The 8,347-nt window shown below is 43.8% G+C and overlaps 1 long non-coding RNA gene across 1 annotated transcript; it reads left to right on the forward strand.

Moving 5' to 3' along the window:
• Window positions 1-398: 398 nt before the first annotated feature.
• On the forward strand, window positions 399-7,405 carry LOC110359015 (uncharacterized). The gene is made up of 3 exons (XR_002413893.2): window positions 399-532; window positions 5,163-5,233; window positions 7,202-7,405. It is a non-coding gene; the product is annotated as an uncharacterized LOC110359015 (long non-coding RNA).
• The last annotated feature ends 942 nt before the right edge of the window (window positions 7,406-8,347 follow it).

Consider the following 8,347-nt stretch of genomic DNA (forward strand, 5'->3'; position numbering starts at 1 on the left):
TTAAAATGATTGGTTTTGTATTGCATGCAAATGCTTGCAACTGTGTTTTACATTTGTTTTTCTGGAATATTCCTTACTTTACTGTTTACAGAGTATGTCCACATGATGGCAGGGTTTTTGACCTTGTGGTCGAAGTAATCATCCTCAACTGGCACTATCGCAGTTATTACTTTCTCACGTATTTATATCACAGCTGCTGAAGCTTCAGGATATTACTACAGTACTAATGATAAATATTAATATTTCTATAGCAACCAATTGCTCTTAATTGCTTTCACCACAGGAGCCAGGTGAAAGAGGAGCCAAGTTCTGAAGAAAAGAGATCCTTATTCAATGCAGTGTTTCCAAAGGAGAGAAGTAATGCAGAGGAACGGGAAATTTGCCAACAAAAGGAGACACCTGAAAGATAAATATTTAGGCACTGAGATCTGTTAAAGTACAAAACATCATCTATAATTCAGATTCAAAATGATTTATATTTAAATATTGCCACAGCTGTACTACAAATAGGCCTATGTTGGCAAATTGCAAGGTAAGTGTCAAACATGTACCTAAGTCTCAACTTATTTCCTCTCCTCTAAAAGTGGGGAACACCTTTTTGAACAGATACTGTATTTTTACCTTTTTCATACTATAGTTACATCTTTATCACAACTCCAAACCTGAATAGTGGGAAAATTGGGAAAAGAGATGGCTCCAGAATGAGTTATCCATTGGAGAGCTTGATCCAAATTTTGTGCAAAATGGTTGAGAGTTGAGCATCCTGTGACTAGAAGAAAGGTGGCAGAGAGAAGCTGCCATGGCCACCCAGCAGAAGCAGCGGGTGCAGGGTACAGCACGTGCATGCAGAGGCTTCATCTGGAGAAGTTTCAGACCCACCATGCCCATAGTTTTCAAAAGTACCTAGCCTGTCCATGCCAGCATCACTGCCTCATCCCAGAGGGGTGGGCACAGAAACCCCCACAGAGTTTTAAAGACCTTTGTGCTCCTTCAGGATTTGGGGGTAACTGGCTGAGGGGTGATTTGGCCCTTTGTGAATAACACAGGGAAAAAAGATGTGAAGGGACGGAGCTGGATTTCTTGTCCTCTGGCTTCCTAACAAGACTGCCAGCGATCTGTCACCTGGCTATTCATCAGGAGTTTAGACAGGGAAAGGTCACCAAAGAGTGTTGCCCTCTGACAGAAGGAAAGAGTGAAATTCAATGGCATAGAAAAGCTATTCCATCTGGGCTGAACAAGGAAATGATCCTCTAGAGAGATAGAGAGGTCCAGAGAGAATTTTAAGAGAGTGTTCATTCCTGTAGAGGATGTTATCTTATATTCTATATCATCTTATATCTTATCTTTTTTTTTTACATAAAGCAGAGCAAACAATTTTGCAATATTGACATATCTCCCGTCTTGAGAACCCGTCCTCTACCTTGTTCAGCTATCACAGAGCACAGTCTTCTTTATTTTTTCTTCTTTCTTGGGAATGAAACAACCAGTTTCTCATCTAGGTGGTAAGAAAAAAAGACATAAACTTATTATAATCCTTCCAAACGAGCCTTCACTATATCAGCAATTTCCTTATCCAGCAATGGTTCAGCAGTCATCACAGCCTCTTCAATCACAGGAAACATAAATTCCAGTGTACCACTCGTACTGGCAGTGTGGGATGTATCACAGAAGAACCTCTCAGCTCCAGACCATATAAAAGAGGTTTCTATACACATCCTATGAAGTTATGTACACAGAATTAAAACTGCTTCTGAAGATTTTCCAGTGCTGCAAGGCTTGGCTGTGTTTGTATCTGCAGCTTTGACTGTCAGTGGAGATAAAGGGCAGCTGTGGAAAAGCCTGGGGTTTTGTAGTCAATGTTTGGCCATTGGAAAGGATAGGGGTGACAGCTGCAAATAAAGTTCTTAGGAGGTACAGAAAAGTTTTGGTTTGTGCTCTGGAAAGTATGCAGGGCTTACGTGAGAGGAAAGGCTGCTTTTATAAGCACTGCAGTGCAGAGATGTGGGTAAATTCAGAGCTGAGTTGGAAAGAAACCTTAGTGTGGGATTTATTTGAGACTGGCAATCATATAAAGGTGAAATATCACCACAGAGAGAGCTGTTTCTTCTCTGTCATAATCTTTAAGCATCCTTCAATCATTGTGGATGGTTCAGATGATGGTCCTTGCTCAGTATTTATCAGATGAAAAACATCATTGAGAATATCTGGATGTTGAATGGGGGAGTAGGAGAATATGAAGGGCTCTTGTGGGATGTTGTGAGGAAAAGAAGAAATGGAGCTATTGTCTCCCAGCTATCTGTCAAGATAAAGTTTCCAAAAGTCACAGCTCCCTTACAGTCCTTCAGTAGGCAATGATAGTAGAGTTCAACTTCGCCTGCTCAGCTTGCTGGGCAGCGCAGCCTGGGGGTCCTTGCCCTGGAGCCAGACTGGTGGCTGGATGCTTTTACTGTGCTTGGAGAAGGCCCTGCATCTTCTGCATTGCCATGCTCCTCCCAGCTGGCACTTCGCCAGCTCAACTCCAAAGGTTTGTTTGATTATCACCAAGTGTTTGGTTATTAAAAACAAGCTGTCACGCTCACAGCCTACAACTATAATGTATAATTAAATGCATCCCATCCTCTGTTTCCAAAACACTGTTACAATAATGTCAAGTTGTGACAGTCTAGCGAAAGGCAGTGGGGAGCGGGGAGAGTCAGATGTGTAGGATGTCTCTGCAGCTCCGCGGTGTGCATCAGCCAAAGTGCTCACCCCAAGAAAAGGGGCAGTGACAGGGGGGCCAAGGTAAAGTAAAAAAGCGAGTGTTGAGACTTGTGTGGGAGCAAGGTGAGAGAAGGATACGAAAGTGCAGATCTCTCCCTATTTCTTTTGCGGGGTCTGTTTTTCCTACTGATGTTATTGGTGTCAGGACTTTGTCCCCCCTTTTTGTCATAGCAGTGTAAGCATGGAAGCGGATTTCCCAGGGGAGCTGGAGGACCACATCCTTTCTTCACAGCGCAGCTCGGTGGGGTACATGCCACCCCTCACATGGTGCAGCAGTCATCTCATGGCTGGGTGGTCTTCTCCTTGATCACACAGAGCCCATCTGCAGGACCCCTGTAGAGGCCAGGTGGTGCTGAGTTTCACTTGTCTGTGGTTCCTCTCCTGCAGTCACCATCCTGCTGGAGCTATTGGCAGCACCTGGGAATTCACCCTGACCTCCCTCGGCTAACAAACCCTGTCCAAAAGCTGGGACAACATAAATCTCTTCTTTGCTCCCTTAATGAGCTAAGTTTCCCTTGTTGCTGGCATGGATTCCACACGCACCACAAAGGAAAATGTCAGAGGAAGATACATCAGTAAGGAAAATGCAGAAGCATCCTGACCGTGTTGTAGGAAGCCAGACTTTCATAATCTCCTGAGGTGCTACAGGGTCACACAGTAGATATTCAGCTAGGACTGTCTCTAGTCCCTGGAATAAGTGGAGCCTACTTCTGTCTTGAGGCTTCCCCATATTCCCCTCTGTATTCATGTTTATTTACTCATGGTGCTGCTCACTGAAGTTCACTCAGCCTTTGCCTGTTGCAGCTCACAGGTGAGGCTGGGTTGTTGACACTTCCTCTTTGGAGTTTTCAGCCAACTTTTTGAAATGTGTCTATCTCAGGGAATCAGTCCACAGCACCCATGAGTCTTTGACACAAAATAAAAGCTTTCTCTACCCCTTCTCACTCCCTCTACCCTTCTTTCATCTTTCTGATCAGTCCTGCTACCTGGAATTCTTGTGCAGTTATGGTGGCTGCTATCAAGTCATTTTAAGATTTGGGTGCAAAAAACATTTAAGACAAACAAAGCTTATTTTCCAGCTGCTTTTATCTACAGTCACTGAACTAGATTTTCTATCTGGGACCTTTGTATATTGGATTATGCAGCTGGGCATTTCTGTGTAGCCTCTCACTTTTGTGTGTGCCTCTCACTGTACCTCTTGTTTAGCTCTTTGACCTGGCACCATACCCCTCTGCCTGGCTTGTGGAAGTGCAGAAGGCAGACAACCTGTTCTTGAGTTGTTGTGGGACTTGTACTAAAATAAGAAGTGGTGTTTTGAGCCTCTGTTCCAGCTAAGCTCCAGTTTGCAGCTCCAGGATGTTCAAATGTTACATCTGTATTCCCCGCTATAGGTGGCCTTTGCATTCACAAACATATTTTGTTTTTTACTGGATAGTGGGAGAGGTGAGAAAGGAAGACAAAGATGTGGAGATTTGCCTCCCCTAGAAAATATGAAAATTCATCTTTTCCTTCCCAAATGCAACAATCTCTCTGCTTCCCTGCTGCAGAGCAGAAATCCTGACTTTCAGCAATACCAAAGCAGGATGCTCATCAGAGAGAAGCAATACTGTCTTGCAGGGCTGAGGTACCGAAGTGACAAGACAACTTTGCACAGGCCTTCTGAGGAGGGACACTTTCCCCTGCAGAGAGGATAACAACACCATAACTGATGTTAGAAAAGATTGCATGGAGGCTTTCATTCCCTGCTGTGTACTTGAGTTGCTCATGGGAGAAAAAAACAACAAAATCATACAGGACTTCCAAAAAGGAGGATTACAAAACACCAGCGAGCTATGCAACAGTTTGTTTTTTATGTGTGATACAACTAAATGCTTAATTACAGCTTATTTTATTTTTATCATTGTTTTGGACTCCCTCCTCCCTATCTAATTTATTATTATTTCACTATATAATTTGTTAAGCACTGTCAGCCTTTGAGTTTTATTGCACTTATGTATCTCTACCTCTCCTGAACACCTTAATTCCATTAAGTTCTTTGAACAAATCTGTTCTTGGTGCATAGCAGAGGAGTGACATCTCTGGATATTTATAAAGTCTGTTTGTATAAACGATTTGGAAGCAGAACATGGCTTTAGAAATTGTATCTCACACTTGCTTTTCAGGGCTGCATGTCATGCTGCATAGAAGAGAAAGTGATGTAAGAAAGGGAAAGGACTCTCTCAGTTTAGTATTTAGTGCAGCCTTTAGGATCTCGTAAAGTGCATACTATGTCAGGAACTATCTGAAAAATTTTACAGATCTTTTCAGCCTCACCTCCCATCTCCCCTCCTGTCTCACCTTCAAATTTTCTTCTGTGATGAATGAAACATCTATTTTTCTTCCCCTTGTCTCCTTCTCTCTAGTTACCAGTGCAGGGCCATGACAAGAGAGGACTTATTCCTGGTCAGCAAGAGGATCTCTTTACTCCGATGAGGTAAGGTCACAAGCAGTTTCACTGCAGAGGGTACAGAACCTTTTTCAGCACTTTTAGAAAAAGCATGTGGGCAAGGAGTTGATTCAAAACAATGTCAGCTATGTTTTCTGTGCCAGCTCTGCAGCCTGTTTTGCCTTGTCTTCAGAGCTATTTAATTTCCTCCAAAAATGCAACAGCTTCAGAACCCCCTAAGCATCTTAAGGGGGTACATCCAACTGAAAGTCAGTGGAGCTGACACTCCTGAGTGCCTGCAGTACTTCTGAAAGGTTTGCCCAGCAGAAGCTGAGAAAACCCAGAGGAAACTTCTTTTTTGCTGATACTGGTCTTCCTGTGGCAGTGGGCTGTCAGCCTCAGTAACTGGCCTGGTTTTCAACAGCTAGTAAGCCAATAGGGAGGTGCTCAAGATCTTTTCAAACTCAGGGCTCTTGGAGTTCAATTCAAGCCCTAAACATAGCCTTTGAGTTCTATTATTGTGCTTGCAGCAGTGCAAGAGGTCTGCTCAGAGCTGGCAGTTATGGCAGAGAAGGTCCAGGAGGACTGTGTCCTTCTGGAGGGACAACTGGAAGTCTTGCAGAATACCTTACATTAGTCAAAATAACAATGTTGTATGTACAGATTTTGGCCTTCCTTCAGCATAAAAGGGTTCAGCCACTGAAAGTCAGGAGCAAACAGACTTGTTTATGCATCAGTTCATTTATATGTTCTGTTAACAGGTTTATTTTGAATGGCACTGGATTTGTGCAGGTGAATGAACAAAGATGTTGTTCACTAGAAGCATAGGTCAAAGCATCTCTGGATGTTGTCCAACCACTGTTTCAGAGCAGGTCCAACTTCAAAATTACAGCAGATTACAGATTGTTTATCAGAGTTTTGTGTATCTCAAGAGATAGAAATAGGGAGCCATCCAAATTGGAAGGGACATTTGGAGATGACCTAGTCCAGCCTCCCACTCAGACAACTCCAGTTAGGATAGGTTGCTCAGGGCCTTGCCCAGTGAAGTTTGGAATTTTTCCTGTAGGTCAATATCTATTGTACTGGGGAACTTAAAACTCTACACAGCACTCCATATGCAGTCTCAGAGTGCCAACAAGAGGAGGATAATTGGTTCCCTTGATCTGCTGGCTACTCTCTTACTAATACAGCCCAGAACATGGCTGGCCTTCTTTGCTACAAGGACACACTGCTGAGTCATGTTCAATTCTTGTTTACCAGGAGCTTTTGGTCTTTTTGTGAAAAGCTACTTTCCAGCCAGTCAGTCCCTGGCCCAGACTGTTGTGTGGAGTTATTTCATCCCTGGTGGGGATGTGGCATTTGTTTCTCTAGGACATCATGGTCCTGGCAGCCCATTTTTACAGCCTAGACATCTAGGTCCCTCTGAATAGCAGTCATACCCTCCAGCATAGCAGCTTCTCCCCTTGGTTTGGTATCACCTGCAACCTTGCCAGGAGTGAGCTCTACCTCATCACCTTGGTTGCTAACAATCATGATAAATGATATTGGCTTAGTATTAACCCCTGAGGGATGCGACTAGTAAGGATCTGCGAGGTGAACTGCTGATTGCCACTGAGCCCACCCAGCTTTCCACCCTCTCAATGACCATTTAGCCAGTCCATAGTTGTCCAGTTCAATTATGGAGAGTCCGTAGCCTCTCTGGGCCACTGTTCCAGAGCTCAACCACACTCACAGGGAAGATTTTTTCCTTATATCCAGTCGGATTTACTTTTACTGAGACTTTTGATCCTTGATTCTTTTATTTTTGCTGTGCACCTCAGGGATGGGTTCCATCTTCCCCATAAATCCACTTTCAGTTGTAGCAAACAGAAATCAGACACCTTTGCAACATCTCTCCTCCAGGCTGGAGAAACCCAGCTACATCACTCTCTCCTCATACAGCATATTCTTCAGGCATCTAGATGGCTTCATAACACTCTGCTAAGCTTGCTCTAGTTTTCACTCTCTGTCTTGCAGCAAAGGATCCAGAACTGGACACAGTGCTCTAGATGCAGACTTAGGACTGGCAAGTAAAAAAAGGAGTGAATGTTCCTCTCAACCTCCTGGCTATGCCTAAGGTAATGTCTGCCTTCAAAGCAGAAGAAGCAATGAGAAGGCTCTGTGGGAGAAGGTGACTGTGATATGTCCTGGGATCCCAGTCACCCCATCACCCAGCTTGAAGACCAAGACCAGATTTCATTTGGACAATGTGGGTGCATTTGATTCCTACAGAAATCAGAACACAGCTGTAAAGAGGTGTGAATGCCCCCAGTCTTGCTCCTGTATGGTGTCTGGAGACATCTGAAACTAGATACTCGAGAACTCCTGGGTCCTGCAGGCTGTGCTGTGGTCTAGAAGACTGCTCAAAATGGAAGCTGGCAACCCCTACCCTGTATAAATAGTACAGGGGTATGACAGAGGGCTGGGGATTCTTGTTTCAACATGCACAGCCCATGCTTGTGGGAGTTACATGGTAGCTGTAAATTTGGATCAGCTGTGTACGACAAATCTTATCTGTACCTTGTGGTTTTGCTTGTGCAACAGAACAGCCCCAGTGGGGCCCAGATTAGATTTATATGGGAAGCATAGTCAAAAGCAGTCATTTTTCGTTTGGGAAAATGTGCATGCTTTGAGCACATGTCCATGGAAAAGACAGATAAATAAATAACATTGTGATCCATCGGGTGCAAGGACAAAAGCTAACAAATTATACTGGTTTTGACTGGGACAGAGTTAATTTCGTAGTAGTTTGTGTGGTGCTATGTTCTGGATTTGTGTTGAAAACAGTATTGATAACACAATAATGTTTTAACAATTGCTGAACGGTGCCTACACAGCGTCAAGGCCTTTTCTGCTTCTCACCCTGCCCTGCCAGTGAGTGGGCTGGGGGTGTACAAGATGTTGGAAGGCGACACAACCAGAATAGTTGACCCCAACTGACCAAAGGGATATTCTGTACCATATGACATCATGCTCAGTAATAAAAGCTGGGAGAAGGAGGAAGTGGGGGACTTTTGGAATGATGGCATTTGTCTTCCCAAGTGACTCTTATACATTATGAAGCCCTGCTAAACATCTGCCTGCCAATGGGAAGTAGTGAATCAATCTCTCATTTTGCTTTGC

The sequence above is a fragment of the Columba livia genome, chromosome 1 (assembly GCF_036013475.1).
Source record: "Columba livia isolate bColLiv1 breed racing homer chromosome 1, bColLiv1.pat.W.v2, whole genome shotgun sequence".
NCBI classification, from domain to species: domain Eukaryota; kingdom Metazoa; phylum Chordata; class Aves; order Columbiformes; family Columbidae; genus Columba; species Columba livia.